This window comes from Vicugna pacos, chromosome 13, assembly GCF_048564905.1.
Source record: "Vicugna pacos chromosome 13, VicPac4, whole genome shotgun sequence".
NCBI classification, from domain to species: Eukaryota; Metazoa; Chordata; class Mammalia; order Artiodactyla; family Camelidae; genus Vicugna; species Vicugna pacos.
This window is the reverse complement of record NC_132999.1, coordinates 24234045-24254471: the sequence shown is the minus strand read 5'-3', so window position 1 is coordinate 24254471 and position 20427 is coordinate 24234045. Positions and strand designations below refer to the sequence as shown.

The window sequence follows — 20427 nt, the reverse complement described above, 5'->3', positions numbered from 1 at the left end:
GGAGATGTGGGACCCACAGCAGGCTGCCAAGCACATCCATGTGACGTCCCAACAGAAGCAGCTGATGGTTTGGGAGCAGAGGAGGAGTCTGGCGTCTCCACAGTCCCCGCTGCTGGCCTCTGGCCCCACTGGGAGGGGCTCCCCGGGGCAGGCCCTCCCCCCCTCTCCTCCCCTTCAGCTCTGGGAGCTAGCGCACACTTCCCAGGAGATGGGTGTGAGTGGGTATCTCTGGGCCACTGGGTGGCCGGGGGGTGACAACTGCTTCCAGAGGGGGCGGGCTCTGCCCAGGAAGGGACGACCAGAGATGCGTGACGTCGGTCTCCCTTTTCACTCCCAGTGCCTGCCGTTACAGAGAAACACCAAAACGCAAGCAAACACCCAGAGCAATAACACGGGCTGGCCACGCAGATCTTTTATGGAGGCCTCTGTAGAGAGATGATTAACCCTACCTGCTGGCAGCATCAGAAACAACCGGAAGGCCAGGGGCTGAAGTAGGTCAGAGGGAAGGAAACCCTCAAACCAGCTTTCTTCCTGGCAATGCAGGGCAGGGGTTAAGGGCGGGGGCTCCTAAGTCGTCGCCTTTGCGTGCTGGTCCTCGGTCCGCCACCCATCGGCTGTGAACCTGGGCGTGTCGTCTGACTGCTGACCTGCGTGGTAAGTCTACACGAGGAGTGACTGCACACACAGGTAACGGCTGTCCCGTGACAATGTGCAGCGAACACGTGTCCTTGTTCGAGCCCGAGCTACCGCTCTGAGGCATCTGGTCTTCATTGCATCCGGTTCCCCAAACTGTCCTGGCAGCTGTGAACTCACGGGTCGAGTTTGGGGCACCGGGTATCCAGGAATACAGAGGACAAAATGCTTGCCTCAAGGAATACACAGTCTAAAGGCTTAAAATCCTGCTGACCTTACCACCCATATACTAATAGCGATAATGATAATGATAATAATAAACACCTTGAGCCATTTACTGGACAACTAGGACAGGCAGGCTCAGTGCCGGACACTATATATACATTATTTTTAATATTCATAACAACCGTTTGGGTGTGTATTACGATTGCCATCGAGGAGGGAGACCGAGGCTGGAGGGGTGAGGGTAATTCAGTCGCTTGCCAGAGGTCCTGCAGCCATAGTGGTAGAACTGGGATTCCAACCCAGGTCCTTCAGGTTCTAATAAAGCCCTCTCCTCCCTGGGCTGCTTCCACTGGACTTCACCACAGTCCTCCTCCCAGGCACAAAGCTTTACTGTCATTTCCCGAGGACCTCCTTTCATCCCCACAACCACCCAGAGAGGCAGGAGTCCTTATCACCAGAGCCATTTTCCAGGGGAGGGATCCGGGCACAGGTGAAGTCGTTTGCCAACCGTAGCACAGCCAGTGAGTTATACAGACATCGCGTGGCTTAAGATCAAATAAAAAGGCAACTCTGAGGCTGCTGCTTGGTGAGAAGCCTTCTGCAGAGGCGAAAAATATGTGCAAACAAAACCAACAGCTTTCTTTATGTTCCCCAAAGTTGCTAAAAATGCCTGCGGGTTTGCACACAAGCAGACGCCCGTGCTGACAGCGCTGCGTGGTTTCTGTCCTTGGCTCTGGCAAGCAGAGACCTGGCAGGTATTTCTCACGTCTTTGTTCAACACACACACCAGACAAGGGAAGGCGTTCCAAGGTAGTCCCGGGTTGTGGATTTCTGCCAAGTCTCCTTTTTATTTGTTCTTAAGTTAGGAAAAGAAAAAGACACCTCACGGATGAGCTGACGATCCTTTGAGGTGACTAGGGTGTGGTGAAAAAAAAATGCCTTCTCTGTGCTTGGAGTCAGACGGCTTTGTGTCCCAATTTGGATTCTTTTACCTGCAAGCCCTGTGGCCGTGACCAGATTGCTTAACCTCCCTTAAGCCAACCTCAGCCTGCCCATCTGTACAATAGGTAACATCTTCTATAGGAATTTAAGCTCGATGAAAGCAAGGACTTCTGTCTGTGCTGTTTGCCCCTGCATTCTGGTGCCTAAAACAACGCCTGACACAGGGTAAGTGCTCTTACTCAGTTGGATGAATGAATGAATGAATGAGTGAGTGAGTGAATGAATGACTTGCTATCTTGTGAGGTCGTTGTAAAGTTGAAATAAGATCACGGATGCAAGATTGCTTTACAAACTGCAAATTGCTATACAAACGTGAGAATGTGTTATTACACAGAACATGGTCTGGTTTCTATCAAATAAATGTATGCAGTCCATCAGTCAGTGATTGCTTCATGAGCTTTCCTGGGGGTCTGACACTGGGATCCAAAGAAACGTGAGACCTGGTTCCTTCCTCCAAGTGCTCACAGTCGAGAAGGAAGATCTACAAACAAATCAAGTACTAAAATACAGTCGAGATAAGCGTAGGGTGCTGTGGAAACAGGTAGGAGAGATGGATCCACACTGGAGAGGAGTAGATAGAGAAAAGTGTTCCTGAACATTCTGGATAAAATGTTTCAGGACAGTCCCGGTCTCAAAGCTGTTGTCAGACTTGCCAGCAAACTTGGGCCTTTGGGCCACTGGGCTTCCTTATAACACCCCTTTAACTCTCATATTGTCGTTTTCACCATAGTCACTCCCTGACATACAGCTCCTCTTGCTCCCACGTGACTCATTACACTGCCAGGCAGAGCTCCACCCTGGTTCAAGGTGGCTCTTCACCGACCTTGCTGCCGCGCCTGCGCAGTTAACCACGGCCTGAGAAAAACATGCAGACAGGCTAACTGTTACCTGGCCAGCTACCATGATTTCCTTCTCTAGTCACCCTCCATTCTCAACTCTTCCAATTTTCTCCTCTATCCTCCAAACTCCTACACCTCCTTCCCCATCATCACTTCCAGCCAGAGACCTTGCTTCCCACCGCACCGAGAAGATAGAAGCCCTCAGTAGAGAAGTCCCACATGCTCCCACCACCTCCCACCACCATGCAGCCCTGGTAGAAGCCGAGGGGATGCCTCTGGAGACATTCTCCAGGCAGACAGCTGGAGAAAGGACACTTGCTACCCAGGGAACCACCTCCACCCCGTCTGGAGTTGTGAGAGAGAGTCCCTCCTGTTGACTCACTGGGAACCTGGTGGGGTGAGGCTGGAGATGGAAAGGTTCCTAAGGGTCAGAGAGAGCCTCTGGGCCAGGGTCTCAGGAGAGGGCCTCATGGAGGAGGGTAAAGCTTCTAGATGGACATAGAAAGATGGTAGGTCCTGGGTCTGCGGGCAGGCGGTCCCCATGGGGGAGGAGAGTAGAGGCACCTTCCTAAGCAGGAGCCCACACCCATGGCCTGATGGAGAAGTGCCTGAGAAGGATGCTGTTTCCTTGAAGAGCCTGGCTGATGCAGCCCAGACCAACCTCCATTGCTCCATTTTCTCTTCATTCCTCTGACAAATCCTCATGAGAGGCTGTGGCAAGTCTCTTGGCTGGGACAAACGCACGCATGAAGACGAAGATGAAGCCAACAGAACATTCATTCACTTATTAACTGTTGACTGCACGCTGACTATGTGTGGCTGGCAGTCAACAAAACTGTCCTCACTCCCTGCTGGCAAGGAGCTCACATTCCTGGGAGGGCTGACTGAGGGCCAAGGAGGGAGACCCCATGGGTCAGGGAGGGGGAGCAGAGCAGGGGAAAGGGGGGTGAGGGGTGAATATGTGCACATTGAAGCGAGTGGTCAGGTAGGGCCTCACTGAGCAGGTGGCCTGAAGCAAAGATGTGAAGGGAGCCAATCAGCCTGGGCACAGCCTCCAAAGACACAGGACACCAGGTCCAGGAGGGTCTCAGGAGCAGCAAGGAACGACATGGAGGGGACAGAGGATGGGGATGGGTCCTGCAAGACCGCAGGGGCTGTTGTGCTGACTCTGCCTTTTATTCTGTTTGTAGTGGGGCCATTGGAGGGTTTTGAGCAGAGGAGTGATGCGATCTGCCTCTTGTGTTAACAGGATTTCTCTGGGGACTGTGTGGCAGATAGCAAAGGTGGACAAGGATGGAAGCTCGGAGACTCCTTGTGAAGACCTGATGACAACTCTGGTGAGAGGCCACGGTACTTGGGTGGCAGAGGTGGGAAGACGTGGTCCGACTCAGAACCTCTTTTGAGGGAAGAGCCAACAATACTTGCTGACAGACTGGAAAGGCCGTGTGAAAATGAGAGAGGAGTTGGACCGGAGCAAACGGAAAGATTGAGCTTTCATGAGTCAAGAGGAACGAAGGCGAGAGAACTGGTTTGGGGGTGTTCCAGGAGGTAGGAGTCAGGAAATTGATTTTTGTAAACATCAAGATGTTGTAGTCACTGTGAGATGCATTAATTTGTCCACATGGAGGTGTTGAGCAGGCAGGGGAGAGGCTGGGCTAGAAGTAGATAGTTGGGGGCCAATAGCGTAGAAATCGTATTTGAAGCCAGGAGCCTCCAGGTGATGACAGAGGAGTGAACATTGTTACAGAAGGGAAGAGGACCAAGGACTCGCCTCCTGTAAGGTGTTTGGGAAGAGGCAGAGGAACCAGCAAAGCTGACCGAAGAGAAGCCACCGAGATGGAAGAGGAATCAAAAGACTGTTGGCCCTAAATGCCAAGGGCAGAAAGAGCTTCTGGGAGGACGAAGTGAATAGTGTGTCACATGCTGCTGTCTGGATCATTAAGATCCAGACCGAGACTTGACCACTGGATGTGTTGTGAGGGGCCACTGTTGACTTTTACAAGAGTACTTTTGGAGAGGGTGGGGAGTGGGGCGAACCAGACCAGAGTGACTCCAAGAGCAAGAGAGAGGAGAGGATTTGGGGATAGGGCATGTATTCAACTTTCATGAGCATCTTTGCTATAAAGGGGAGCACAGTAGCAGGTGGGAGCTGGAGGAAGATGTGGGCTCAAGAGGAGACTCGTGTGTGTGTGTGTGTGTGTGTGTGTGTGTGCAAGTGTACATGCACGGGAGACATCACAGCATGTTTGAATGCTGATAAGAATTCTTAAGTCTAAAGGCAAAAGTTGATGGTGCGTTGAATCACCAGAGCACTGGCCTTGAGTGGATGAGAAGGGATGGGACCTGGTGCCCAGCGGAGGAGTGGGTGTTTGGCAGGAGCACTGGCACACATCCATAATAAGAGAGATCACAGTAGAGGGGCCAAAGAGAACTTGAGGTGTAGTCTCAGTGCCTAGCACAGAGTAATCGAAGCCCACCCTTCCATAGCACATACTGTGTGTCAGGCACTGCTCTGAGCCATTTTTATATATTCATTCAAATTCTCATAGCACCCTTCTGAGATAAATACTGTCCTTGTGCCCACTTTACATAAAGAGTACCAGGTGTGGTGATGTTATGAATTTTGCCCAAAGTCACACAAGCAGCAGGTGGCATCCCTGGTCACTGACCATCACGCGCTGTATCGTGTGAATGGGGAGATGACAGACGAGGGGGCGGTGGAAGAGAGGCCCCGGATTTGTGGTGAGCCCAGAGCTGGGGTGCGCTAATTGGTTTCTCCTTCCAAGACACCTGTTCATTTGCAAAGCACTTTTCCTTCATTACCTACTGAGTCAGGAGCCAGGGGCAGCAGAGGGTGGGGGCTGGTTCAAGTTCCCCGCGTGGATTTGGTGCAGTCTGGAAGGAGAGTTTCCTCCCTGCCTCCATACCCCTTCTGCTGGTTCCACAGGGAACTATTGAGACATTTCCTCTCCTTTCTCTTAAGAGCCCCCACCTCCACACTCAGGATTCTGAGCACCTGGAGTGCCACAGTCCTCAGTCTTCCAGATGAAAGGGAGGGAGGGAGAAAGGCACTGGAGTGGCAGGCCACCTGGTCCTGATGCGGGCTGGCTGAGAGACTGTAGCCAACTCACTTCCATCCTCAGGGCCTCATCCGTGACAGGCCGGAGAGGCTAAGCAGACTTCTTACTTCATGGACTCACGCGTCATCAGCACACATGTAGAGACTACGACGGTGTGGCAGACAGGTACCAGGCAGGAACAGGGGCTGGGCGGGGAGGGAACTGACAATCACACAAGTATAAACCGTGATGCCAGCTTTCAAGGAACATTCTAGGGAGCTATGACAGTACCCTTCCCTGAGCACTTTTGTACTTTGAAGGGAATCTGACTGAGGTTTGACCCCCAAGCAGAAACTGCCTTTGTTCATTGTTCATTCATTCACTTATTCGTTCCTTTAACAAATGATAATGAACACTTATCTTCTGGAGTAACAGCTTAGCATTTTGCATTCCCCAAGGAAAGTATAAACGAAAGCTGGCAGAAAGATATAATAGGAGATGGGCTTGAGAATCAGCATATTTGTTCAACCAAATTCAAGAGAAATTTGACATATGCTATTGTGTGCCAGGGACTAGGGACATGAGGGCATGGGGACAAGAAAGCAATGGTCCCGGTCCTCAGTGAGTTCTCTGGGGTGTCACGGGATCTAAGTACTGGGGGGTGGGGACCAAGGTGGACTGGGGTGAGAACACTGGGGTCTGAATTTGGCTTCACTGCACAAGGATATAAGACCTAAGGAGAATTTGGGAACATTCTGTAGCCTCGGTGTTCTCGTCTGAATATAAAATAAGAACACTCTTGAGTATTATGATACCAGGTGCTAAGCTCTGTATGTGCATCATTTCATAGAACAACCTTGTGAGGTAGCGTCTTTCCTGCCTCCAATTCACTGATGGAGAAACTGACACTCAGGGAGGACAAGGCTCTTTGGCATCACAAGGCAGCAGAGGGCTCTCCTGTAGTCCCACAGATAGGACAGGTGGACAGGAACCTTAGAACTATCTGGCAGAGGGGTCTCCAAACTTTTCTGATCGCTTATTTCTCTCAGTAAGTGATATTAGACATAGCCTCATCCATCCTATTTGTTTAAAAGCACAGGTGTCTTCTACGATCCGTTGAAACAGCAAATGCTAGTAAAGATTAACTTCTTGTCTTGATTAAATTAAACTGACATAGATTAATTATTAAAACGCATATAAATAAGATTGCTACCTGGCCCCCACGCCCCATAAGTTGCTGAGCCCTTGGAGACGGCTCTCCCAGAGTGTCCTGTAGGGGAGGACAGGACGGTGGCCCCCAGAGAGGTCGTGCAGATCGCGCACGTGACTCCGCTGGGAGAAGACCAGTGGGGAGATTTTGCCCCTGGGAGACATTGGGCAACATCTGGAGAAATTTTGGGTGGTCGTAATTGGTGTGTAGGGGGAAGGTGGGGGTGCTACTGACAGCTGGTGGGCAGAGGCCAGGAATGCTGTAAAACACGCTTCCAGGCACAGGACAGCTGGCTGCAGTGTCAGTGGTGCCAAGGCCGAGAAACCCTGGCCTGGGCCCTAAAACTCGGACTGAAATGAGGTAACTGTATGGCTTTGCGTGTGAACCTGGGCTCTCCCACTAGCTGGCGACTCTGGGCACATTACTTAACCTCCGACCTGTTGTTTCCTCACCTGAAAAGGGGGTTAATAACATCACCATGGGGAGGCAGTGGCATTAAATGAGAGCCCTTCTGTATGAAAAGCCGAGGGTTAATTCTTGTCTTGTCCCAGTGATGCTCACTGATTCCCTAGGGCACCAGGGAGGGTAGGCTGAGAGCTGTTGGACGATTCTGAATGCTGAACATCCAATCCAATAGGGTTGAAAAGTTCCAGTGCTGGGGTTTGATCATTTCAAGACCTGAAGCCAGAATCCAGGCCAGGGTGTGAGCTCTGTGTGTGTGTGCGTGTGTGTGTGTGTAAGAGGGAAGTTTCCATCTGCCTACAGAATCACTCCTTCCTCCAGCCCCACCTCCTCCCTGAAACTTTCCTGTTCCACCTCCTAGGAATCTCTCTTTCCCTTTTTTATTCCTTCCTTCCAGTAAACAAACTTCAGACACTGTGACACAGACTCAGCACTGCCCTGGCTGTCCCTGGCACACAGATGTGTAAATAGACCCTTACAGCTGGTGTCCTGGGCCAGAGGGGACACCAGGAAGAGGGCAGCCACTGCTGTCTGAGAATGGATTGGGGTTTGGGATAAGAGTTTTTGGAGGGGGCAACTGGAGCTGCGGACACCCTCCCCTACTCTGTCCCTAACCAGGTTAGGTGTCTCTGCCACCTGGTAGTCAGTCGGCTGCAGGCATCCTGTGGTAAGGGACTTCTATTTTGCCTGCTGATGTAGCCTCAGTCTAGAACAGTGCCTGGCACATTGTGGGCACTCAATACATATTTGTGGAATGATAAAGGGTGTTTTGAAAAGTGACTAGACATTTGCCAAGTCAGCCTGGGAGGGGAGGGAAGGGCATTCCCAGCACAGGGAACAGAATGAGCAAAGGCAGGTGCATGATGAGAATTATGAAGGATACAGGAGGGAGGAAATGATGGGGGCGGTTAGTCAGTTGAGCAGATGGGGCCACACAGAGGCTGGTAGTAGAGGGCTTTGTATGTGCCTGATGAGGCATTCGGAGATATCTCAGGATGAGAGGATTTTTTTTTTTTTTTTTGCAGGGAAAGGGTGGATGAAGATGGAAAGTGTCTGGAGAGAGCGTGATGACCACCTTCATTCAACAAAATTTATTAAATCTCGGGGGGAGGGTGTAGCTCAAGTGGTAGAGTGCGTGCTTAGCGTGCAGGAGGTCCTGGGCTCAACCCGCAGTACCTCCTCTAAAAATAAATAAATAAATAAACCTAATCACCTCCGCCCTGCAAAAAAAAAAAAAAAAAAGATTTACTAAGTCCCTGTGAAATGCTGGCCTCTGGTTTTTGAGAAGGTTATTGAGCTACCCCGGAGGAGAGACAGAGGGGGCCAGAAACTGGGGATGCAGTTCAGGAGATAGGCTCACACGTCACTAAGTGCTTGCCAGCTGCCTGCACTGGGGGTGGGCCGGGAGCAGGGCTGTTAGGGAGAAGGACCAGTCAAAGAGGATTCTGGACTCTGGTTTTAAACCATGGGAAGTGACAGAGTGCTGGAGTCATCAATGCAAATAAAGGCTACAAAAGGAAGAGTTCGAGCAGAAAGGGCACTGCGGGTGACCTTGGGCCAATCCCTTCTGTGAGCCTCAGTTATTCTCTTTAATATTAACATCATCATGGTTACACACCAGGCATGTTCTAGGGGCTTCAGATACCCATCTCACATTTCATTTAATCCTTATAACAGTTCTGCAAAGGAGCTATTATCTCCCCCATTTTACAAATGCGGAAATTAAGGCACAGAAATGAAAGGATTTGCCCAAGGTCATAGAGCTAGTCAGGGACGGGGGGAGGTGACTCCAAACCCACTCCTTTCTCCCTCCACCAGCCCAAAGGAGGAGACCTCAGGCACTGGCCCCCTGGCCACCAGACTTAATCCTGAGATGTCTAAACTGCCTCCTCGCAACCGTCCAGGCTCCCTGGGCCTGAGCTGGGACAACGGGGCAGGAAGCCTGCACTGTTCTCAGGACTGGTTGATCCCCCACGGATCGTTCGCTCAATTGAGCCTTGACAAAAGGTTAATGCCAACTTTTGCACTTCGGTCAGGAGGTTCCATCTCAGTAAGTGTGACATCGTCACCTCAATGAGGTTGTGCCAATCTCTGAAACAGGGGCGGTCAGTAACACATCTCAGCATCGGCAGTTGGACAGGGGAGCACCACACGCAGAGCACCTGCACTGTGTTTTCATGGTAAGCTCTATACACAGGGATGAGGCAGCAGAACAGGTGGTTGAGCTCTGAGGTTCCCTGGAGGCAGTTCACTTGCAATCAAGTCCGAGCTCCATCAACCAGTGTACTAGCTGTGAGATGTGGGGCAGGTCTTAACCTCTTAGTGCCTTGGTTTCTTCATCTGTAAAGTGGGTATAATAACAGAATATGCTATGCAGGGTAGTTGTAGAGATTAAATGAGTAAAGATTAAAGATGTAAAGCACTTAAAAAATTAAAAATAAATAAGTAAGTAAAAGGGAAGGTAGGATATAGCCCAGTGGTAGAGTGTGTGTTTAGCATGCACAAGATCCTGGGTTCAATCCCCAGTACTTCCACTGAAAGAAAGAAAAGAAAGAAAAAAATTTAATAAAAAATAAAGACATGATGCACTTAGAACACTGCCTCTGACCTCCCTCCCCACTGGAGGTCTGCATCTGATCAAGCAGAGCCCACCCCCAGAACTCCTGCCTCAAGCTGTTCTCAGGAACCAGTACCTTTACAAGGAGGAATTGCTGAGAGCAGGTTTAGGTAAAGAGGAAGGGAATAGCATGGGAGGCAGCTTGGATGCATTCTTCTCTCCAACATTTTACTGAGAGTTTAATTTGGACCATGTCAAACGCTGAGGTGCTAGGGACCTTCTGAGTTTCACCTCCCACAGCCTCTCCTGTCTTTCATTCCCAGTGACTCCGGGCATTTTCATTCCCTTGAACCTTTGCACATGCTATTCCTATGCCTGGAACACCTTCCCCTTTCTTTTGTGTCAACCGAAGCCTTCCTTGCGTGGATCTCAGCTCAGCAGCCCTTGCTCTGAGAGTCCCTCAATGAGGTCCTGGCTGCTCTCACCTCAGATCACAGGAGAGAGTCCCCCTCCTCCTTGCTGTGCAGCCCTGGGTGCAGCTCTCCATGTGGGGGCTGCAGTGTGCTCCTGGCTCTGAGTGTCTGGATTGGTGCCAGCATCCAACTGCCTGTGCCACATGTTACTGGGCACCCATTATCTGCTAGGCACTGGGCTGGGCTCTCTGGACACAGGGGTAAGCCAGACAGGTATGTGCCAGTCTTTTCAGGGCTGGCAGCCTGGTAGGGGAAAGAGGCTAATGCTTAGGATCATATGGAGGGCTAAGTACAGTAGGGTGTGGCGAGGGACAGGATGAGGGGTGTGACTCTGGACTTTTAGCAGGACTTTGTGAAGCACACAATAGTAAACCAAGGTGGATTTTGTCAAGCCATGAGGGGATTGACTAATGGGGAATTGACAAAGAGGGAAGGCAGTGTCCCAGAAAAGGGAGCAGCCTGTGCAAAGGCCCTGGGGCAAGAGAAAGCTGGGAGGGCTCAGGATGGCACAGGATTGGCAGGGCCAGGGCTGTAAGACCATTCTAGAAGGTGAGCTCTGATGGACCCCTTGACCAGGAAGGGCTGTATGAATCCTGACTCCTTCTCCCTCTTGTCTGTGGCTCCAGGTGGCTTCAGGGACAGTGCAGCATGATAGCTAACCGCCTGGCCTTGCAGCCAGCAAACCTGGACTTGACTTGAATGACCTCACCAATCTGCTTAACTGTCTGGGTCATACTATCATCTTTCAAATGGGAACATTGATGATCATCGCCTCCTAGAGTTTGGGAGAAGACCATATAACGATAGAATGACACAATCTCCAGCACATAGGGAGAGCTTAATTGTGTGATTCTTATAGCGATAACAACATCTTGTTAACATATTGTATTACATATTGTTATCACTATTACGCCTACCATTATTTCCGTGGTTGGATCTGAATCATCTCTGCCTGTCTCATGGGTGGTACCAAATGCCCCTCTTGTCTTCCCAGGTCTTAGTCCCGGGAAAGAAGCAGGGAAGGTGGGCAAGGTCCAGGATCACAGGGCAATGACACTTTGCCCTCTGCAGCTGTGTGTGGGCCAAAGTATGAGATGTCTGTGGCCATGTGGACTATTCTGGCAGATGCGCTGGGTACAGGATCCGGATGCTATGTGAACACTGTGGCCTGACTGGGAAAGCTGCCTGTCAGCCAGGTTCCCTCTTCCCCATACATGGAATTTTCTTTCTTGGGGAAGAGCTGGCCCTCTTAGGGTTGGCTGTTCTCATTGTCCCTGTAGGATCCGGGATGCCTGCTGTGTTGCTAATTCATTTTGGTGGTCAGTCCCATCCAAGTCAATTTTTCTGCCCTCTCTGCTTGCTCTGAGCTCCAGAGGGCTAACCCCTAAGAACACTGTCACCTAGACTCCTTCAGGCTCTAATTCTAGCTGAATCTGGCCAAAAGGAATCTGCGGCAGGAGAGAGGTAAGTAGGAGGAGGCAGAAGTCAGGTGTCCATCCCTCCTTCCGTCTGCTCCTTCCTTCTAGAGTCTGGCATTGGCTGTGACCCATAAAACCATAGCTCCCTTCCTTAGCACTCTCTGGCCTTTCAGTGCCCATGTTCCTTCTCTTCCTTTGACCCCTTGAGGGGTAAGAGCTTCCTGCTGCCTTACCCCCAGGGTGACTGGCCTCTCTTGCTGGTTTCTTTAGCCCTGCCCTCACCACTAAACAGAGTCTTGCCATCAGATTCTTTGCAGGTCAACCCTTTTGCTTCCTGCCATGAATCTGATCAATACTCCCATGGAGGCGCTCCAAGGTTCCTCAAAGAGACTTGCCCCAGCCAAGAGCTGGGCACTAGGCTGTCTCTCTCCTCATCCACTCTTAACCTAGGTGTCTTCCAAGGGAGCACCCATCCTGGAAAGACTGGGGCTACCTGGCTCCCAGAGGCCCCACTGGTCTACACGTGGGGTGGCAGAGGAAGCTGGGGCCTCATCAAGGAGGGCCTCAGGGGCCATAAGGGAAGATTGGGGATTTTGCTGTAAAAACAGTAAGTCATGGCGGATTTGGGGCTGGGGAGTACCATAATCAGATTTATAATTGTAGAGGACTTATCCTTGAGGTTCTAGAGGATCAAGAGTAGACCCTGAGAAGATATCTGGGAGGCTGGTGCAGTAGTCCCCATGTGATACAATGGCACTGCCACCCTCAGGGACACTTGCCACCTCCACTGTGAAGTCTCAGCTGATTGCGCCATGATGAATCAAAGTCTTCCTCCCATTATAGCACAGAGAAATATACACAAAATGTTAGGATAACTCACAGAGAGAAAATGTGACAATGAGTGTGTACATGTCCATGAATGACTGAAAAATTGTGCTGAACACTGGAATTTGACACAACATTGTAAAATGATTATAAATCAATAAAAAATGTTAAAAAAAGTCTTCCTTCCATTGTGTGCACAAAACGTGGCTACATCCACGCTCACAGTTGGCCTCTATGACTTTCTCCTTCTCTTCAGGGTGAGTTCCTGGGCTCAGCACTCGCTTACTCCTAGAGTCCTAAGCCCAGAACAGAGCCCGGCACCTGGTGGGTGAAAAAGGGCCTGCACACCACTGAACTGGTTGGTACTTGCTAGTTCAAATGCAAGTGCCTTCGAAGGTATATCCTTTTAATAAAATCATCAACGATTAATGGAGGTCTAAGATCAGATCAGATCAGCCTGCGTCATCTTATCCATCATGGAAAGAAAGTAAACATCAGAGGAACATTGACTGGGTGACTTTCCACGTGTGACACCTTGTTCCATCCAGACCCTGGCCCGGAGCAGGTACGACTGGGATGCATCCTGGCAGACAGGAAGCTCTGTTATGATAACCCAAACCACCACTGATTAATTTCCTACAAAGCGCTTGGACCATCACGTACATGAGCTCATTGAATATTTACATTAGCCTGTGAGGTCGGTGTAATCCCATTCACAGATGAGGAAACAGGGTTCAGGGAGTTGTTACTGGCCCAGGAGCAACTGGCGGAACCAGCATCTAAAACATGAGCTGTGTCTGGCTCCAGAGCACACCAATAAGCCAGCTGTACCACCTCCCCGAGGACTCCATCTGGGTCACCCAACACAACTTAGTTTCTTTTGTTTTGTTTTCACATGCCTCAGTTTCCCCTCCAGGGTCCCTACCTCTTTGATGCTGGAAGTTGGCCAGTAGGTTAGGCCATCAGATATGGTCAGCTCTGGGACAGTGGAGGCCTGGCCTGGGTCCTTGTTCCCAAGTTGCTTGGGTCCCTCCTCAGCATCCTTTTGTTTCCTTCTAGAAGGAATCGATCCTTTATCAGCTTGTTACTGGACCCTTGGATACATTTATGGATTCACATGGCCTGGGAGGGGTAAGCAGGTGACATGAGGCATGGCAGCTACAGCTGAGAGAAGGTTTCAGAAAGGTCTGTGGCTTCAGTTTCAGGTCTGATGAAAGGGGGAAAAAAATCTAAACCCAACCCAGCAGGCTGCCTGCCAGGAGTCTGTGAAACACGGCACAGTGCAGGCCAAAGCCGGTGTCGGCCAAGAGGGAAATTACAGGCCTTAAATGGGAGACAAGTCTGCAGAAAGCTCCCAGTTGTGTTTGGCATAAGTTTGTTTGCAGGCGTATGTGTTTATGTAGACGTGGTTTTCAAAGTGCGTCTCTTTTTTATTTATGTATTTAGCCCTGAGACCCCTTTTGAAAACAATGTAGAAACTGTATGTCAAAATACTTCCACCCTGGATGATATTTGGGGCAATTCCATTTAGTTTAAAGTCAGCCAGTATTTTCTGAAAGCCTATTTTGTGCCAGGCACTGTCCTAGGCACTGGGGTCTAGAGATGAGGAAGTTGCTACCCTATCCTGAATCAGCTGAGCGGCCATCAGAAGAAAAAGACACATGTAGAAGCAAAGATCCCAAAGTACCCACAGGGCCAAGTCAGGTGTAGCTGGGACTCAAAGGAGGGGAGGTCTTAGTTCTTGGTGGAGAAGGGATGTAGAAGGGTCCCTACATCCCTACAGGCAGACAAAGGCAGAGAGGGCCATTCCCGGCAAAGGGGAGAGACCTGGGGGAGTTCATCTGAATTGAATGTCAGAGACATGTGACTTGCCCAAGGTCACACAGCAGTCTGAGGATTTGAACCCAGATCTCTGATTCCTCTCCACCCCAGCAAAAAAAGCTGAACATTAAAGCTCTGTGACTTGCCTGGAAGACTGTGTCCAGCCTCTTTAAGTCATTGCCATCCCTTAAGGACTAGCTGAGTCTTACATGCCCTGGAAAGGCTACTTTAATGCCCACCACCAAGTTCCTATATGCCTTGATATTGCTAGGTATCATTTAATGAAGCTATGCCTTTCTTTTCAACAGAAGTATAAACAGAAGCACTCATTTATTGATTTAATTCTTATAAAATAAGGATTTGTGATTTCTGTGCCATGACTGTGTTTGGCAAAGGAAGTAGAAGGAGCAACAAGCCTGTCTTTGAGAGACGATTTTAAATTCCCTTTTACTTCCCATCCCATCTAGTAGGTACTTGAGAAATATTTGCAGAGCTGGCCTGGCTTTGCTGTGCTCTTTCACGGAGGCATATTAGTCAGATATTGCTATAATAATGCTACATAACAAACTGTCCAAGATTCAATTGCTTAAAACTACAAGTATCTTTTCTCATACATGGGCGAGGATTGGCTGGGTGGCTTGGGTTCCGGCTACCAGGTCAGTGGGGCTACAGGTCAGGTATGGGTTTGTTCCATTTGTCTCATTCTAGGGGCCAGGCCACAATGTAGCCTCTGGTTGCTCTTCTCATGGTAAATGAGTGACTAAACAGACAAGAATATGAGGAAAGAGATGATGCGTCTTGAAGTCTCAGCCCAGAACTACCATGATGTCATTCCCCCCCTACATTCCTTTGCCTGTGATAAGGCAATGGCCAAGCCCAATGTATTTGCCCACTCTGGTGGGCGGCCCTACAAAGTCAAATGCAAATGAGTTATTGCTTACCTGCCTTGGAGACTAGAGAAATCACTCAGCTCTTCTGAATCTCTATCCTGCTCACATACTGAGTGCTTACAATATGCCAGTCACCGAGCTAAGTATTTTGTGAATATAGCTGTATGTCAGGTAGGTAACGTAGGGATTCAGGCTCGATTTAATGGATGAGGAAACTGAGATTGAGGAAGGTAAAGGAAACTTGCCTAAAGTTACATGCATTCAGAGTTTCATGCCAGGTTTACCTGTGTCACCTCTTCTTAATTGAAAGGTGTGTATACTGTCTGTCATGTAGAGGGTGCTTGTTTGGGGTGAATTTCTGTCTTTTTCCCCCCCATAGAGTCCTGGAAACTCCCAGGTCATTGGACTTTTACTTTCTGATGAACTTCACCCAAAGGATAACCAGCTGATGTGACTGCCTACCACCACCCAAGTTTCAAAGTTCATTGTGGATAAAAAAAAAAAAATAAGGGCTATTATTAGCAGCGATCAGAGGGCAATCACACTTCCCAGTCACGAGTCTTTGGGAGGAAGGACACTTGAAGCAGAGCCTGGATGGTGTTGGTGGTGCAATGTGTTTGGTGCAGAGGCGAATTTCATAATTGCCATGGCTGTCAGGTGATGCTGAGGCCTCTGCTCCCCAGATATCTTTCCACTCTCAGGCCAGCTGCTCTGACATTGCTGGGGAAGGACAGATGTCAACTCCTCTTTTGCAAGACTTGATTCATGTGGCGTGGAAGATACGAGCAAGAGCAAATCTTGGATCAGACAGACCTGATTTGAATCAAGGCTGTGCTTCTGACTGGCTAGGTGGCCTTGTCCTCGGCAATGCTTGCCCTCGGCAACGCTTGCCCTCTGCTTGCATGACCCCTCCTTCTCTGGGCCAGCTCTCTGCCTACATGTCCCTTCTTCAGCCCGATGGTCCCTCAGCACTCTGGACACTCCCAAGCTCTCACATTATCCAGATTGCTTGCCTAATTGGCTTTCTGCTACTGGGATACCTGCTCTAAGAAGGAAAGCCCTGTCTCTTGTTTCCCGCTGAGATCCTCCTTCCTTTCTGGTGCCTAGGGTAGAGTAGCCACTCTGTGAACATTTATTTATCTAATGAATGCAATAATAAATTACTAAAAGCAGGCTATTGCTTTGTAAACTTTCTGTGGTAGATTCAATATTGTCTGGGCTTTGGAAGCCACTTGGCTCTAAATCCTTGCTACCCAAAGTGTAGTCCTCGGACCTGAATCCGCTGGGAACTTGTAATAAAACCAGCATCTCAAGACCTAACTTAGACCCACTGAATCAGAAGCTGCATTTTAACCAGATCTCAAACTATTTGCAGACACATTAAAGTTTGAGAAGCACTGCTGCTCTAAGTAGTTTTAGGCTGCCTTTAGAGATCAAATCTAAGTGTGTGTTCTTGCTTTGGGATAGTCAAAGAGTGCCACAGTCTCTAAGGTCAACTCTAATAGTAGAAGTGGCCTGGTAGTTTTCAGCATGTAGACCCTGAGGGAGACTACTGGGACAGGGCTGCCACTGTTGGGGTGGAAAGGGGGTCTGTCTGTTAAACAAGCAATGAATTGAGTCCTTCTAGTGACTAGTTTCAAGAGCATGTTGGATGCCATATGAACCCTAGGTTGGCGGGGCGGGGGTGATTTTCCATTTCTCTAACAGGGATAAGGGGATGGGCCAGTATTTGGTGTCTAGTCTCACTCCAGGTCTGTGAGGCAGGTAGTATAATCTCCACTTTACATGAGAGGACACTGAGATCCAGAGAATATAAGTCACTTGTCCATGGCCACAGGGTCGGGAAAGAGGAGAGTAGAGATGTTCCCTTTGCTCCAGGTTGACTCTCCAAGGAAACTACCCTTCTAACTCTGACAGTAAAACCTCTGCCTTGCTCCACATTCTGTCCTTAACCCTTCTTCATGCAGGACTAACTACATTCTCTGAACCACATAAACTTACGTATGTCCATGGCTCCCTCTGTTCTAGCCACACTAGCTTGCTTTCTGTCTGTTGAACACACAAATGCTGGTGCAAACCTCAGGACATTTGCACTTCTTTCTGCCTGCCACATGTCTCCCCAGATCTCTCCACGTTTGCCTGTCTGCCTTCTTATCATCATTCAGGTCTTGCTCACATGTCACTTCTTCAGAGAGCCTTTCCCCAGCCACCTTGGGGAAAGTCATCCTCTCCGCCCGCTGCTCTACACCAACTAACAGTCACTCTCATTCTCATTATTTTATTTTTTTCATAGCACTTAGTTTTTCCAAAATTACCATGGACATTTATTCAGATGCTCCCCTTGCCACTCCAGCTTCTCTCTCTACTACAGTGGAATCTTATAGAGGGCAGGGTCCTTGTCCTGTTAGCTGCTGTATCCCCAGAGTGGAACAGTGCCTGACATGTAGCAGGATTCAATGATATTTGTTGAAGGTATGAACATGGGGTCATACTGAAAGTAACAACACAGAGTAGATGAAACCTGGGTTTTGCCATCTGGTAGACCTAGATTTGCAATCCTAATTTAATGTCATGACCTTTGGCAGTTCTCACTTAAACCACTGTGAGCCTCAGTTTTCACATCTGTGAAATGGAGATAACAACTCAACTCAGAGAGGTGGTAAGGATCGCATAAAACTATATAAGAGATAGAGTTGGGCATAATTCAGATCCTCAGTGAATGCTAGGAAACATCTCATACCTGCTCTGCCCGTCACATCCTGCGCCTTAACCATGACTGAACCTCTTATCATCCCACTGAGCACATCAGCCTGGTTCTCACTTCCAGTTCTTTGTTCATGAGGTACCTTTGTCTGTACTGCCCTTCCTTTACCTTTGACTGCCTGCAAAGTACCTAATCATCTTTCCAAACACTCAATACACTTTCCTAGTCCCCAGGAAGAACTGGTCCCTTCCAACCTCTGCACCGTGATAGGACCTCAGCCAAACATCTAATCAGAGCCCCTGTGATACTGCAGCATGATTCACACTTGGATGGGCTGGAGGGAGGGGTCTCCTCTCCTTCAGGCACGTGGGAAGCCAATGCAAGTCCTGACATAAATTCAATGGAGATGTAATCATTTTGTTAAAGAGGTGTATTACAATTACTCGCGGAATACACTTGATTTTAACCCTGCCCTTGAACCTAAACTCCACGAGGCAGAGGAGTGTCTGTTTTTCTTACTGCTAGCACATGTCACTCGCTCAACCCACTGGAAGGAGGCATCTGATAAGCATGTGTTTCTTCTCTGACTTGTCTGGGTCTCAACTGAAAATGAAAATGTTAACAATGGTAGGCATGACTTTTTGAACTTCTGTTTGCTTTGCTCTGTCTGAGTCAGGTATAAAAAGAAAAAAAAAAGTTAACCAGAAAGGGGTGGCAGGAACCCTCATCCTTTTGTTGGAATATGTAAAAGCCCTAGCTTTGGGATGTCAATGTGGGGAAGCGATCTGATTCCTGGACTCAGAGTGAGTCTGATTTCTGCTTTTCATGAGAGCAAGGCCCATAGTCCATTTGGGCTGTAGCATTATTGAATTGCCCTGTTATAGCCACGTCATCCTTCCGTGGCAAGCCCACAGTGATGCAGAACCTTTCTAACCTTGGATAAGTTAGCCTATAGAGATGGGATCTGCAAACCAATCTCTGACTGCGGTCTGGTTTATAATAGACCTAAATGATCTATAATAGACCTAGATAGTTCCCTAAGCGGTGTAGGGTCAGGCATGGTCCTGAAGCATTTCTTGGACAGTTTGATGCAGGCTGAGTGGACAGGAACAGTGAGTTAGTCCCAATAGTTATGGAGGGCCTACTGTGCATGAGATACTTTGTCCACACGATCCTTAATTCTCACAATGACCTTTATTACACTATGCATTTTACTGAAGAGGAAGCTAAGCCCCAGAGGAGCTAGTGATTCCCCACTGGCCCACAGCCAGACTGATACTTGGTCTTCCAGTCCAGATTCAAGTTTAGAGCCAAGAAACTCTAGGTTAGATACCAAGTGACTTGACTGATAAGAGGCAAAACTGGGACCTGAACCTAGTCTGCTTCGCTCCTAAACTCTAAGCTGCCTGCTTTCCCTGCACCAGCTCCAATGCCCTCTTTGTCATAATGGGGGTCACATGGTGAATTAGGGGCCGTGTTACACTCACAGTTATCACTCCCTGGGACCATATGACCCGACTTCCCTCTGCACTGCCCTGGGGAAGAGCTGCTGTAAAATGGTCTCAAGGATGCCTTCTGATCCCCTGGTGACCCAGGCTTCTTATGTAGCCAAATGAGTCACTTTGGGGAGGTCTCCGCCTCCTCCTCTGAAGCACTGTTTTCTGTGTTTAGTCTGGTCTGCCTCCAGGGACAAGATGATGAGATGGAGGATTGCCTTGGACAGCTTCTGTCACTTGCATGCCAGTCTGCCCTCGTGCTTTCTTCTCTCCAGAGGGTCTTCAGAGCTGGGTGAAAACCCATGAGCTTGACACTGGAGGAAAAGAGAAGTTATCTGCAATTCAAGTTGCAGAAGAAGAATGGTCAAGGGGACGGGATGACTCCTCCAGGAAGCCAGGCTGAAAAGTCCCTTCAGTCTCTAAAATCAGGGAGTCAGGGTCCTGGAAAGAGTCTTAGAAAGCCTAAGGAACTGCAGCTTAATGGCTGGAGCCAGGGCTACAAACAGTCTTGCTCAGCCTCTTCCCACTGCTTCCCATGCTAACTCAGGACTGCTGTGATTTTAAGATGAGATAATATGTCCTATGTCTGGTCCAGAGTAGACAAGAAATAAATAAAGAGGAGTGTGTGTGTATATGTGTGTGTGTGTATTCCCTCACCCCTGTATGTCCTTATTTTTTAGACAGAGACATGAGAGCTGGAGACAGAAGTCATGATGTGCACAGACACTTGGGAGTTAATCACAGAGCTGAGTGAGACCCTTGTCTCCAGCCTCCCAGACTGGCGCTCTTTACTTCACATCACAATCATAAGGA

General features: G+C 49.2%; 1 long non-coding RNA gene across 2 annotated transcripts; it reads left to right on the top strand.

The window, feature by feature from the left end:
* The first annotated feature begins 258 nt into the window (after positions 1 to 258).
* Positions 259 to 5950, top strand: LOC107033216 (uncharacterized). 2 transcript variants are annotated; one of them, XR_001458634.3, is made up of 3 exons: positions 259 to 654; positions 1942 to 2025; positions 3949 to 5950. It is a non-coding gene; the product is annotated as an uncharacterized lncRNA (long non-coding RNA). The 2 variants fall into 2 exon arrangements; XR_012079644.1 differs by having other exon boundaries at positions 1926 to 2025.
* Positions 5951 to 20427: the final 14477 nt, after the last annotated feature.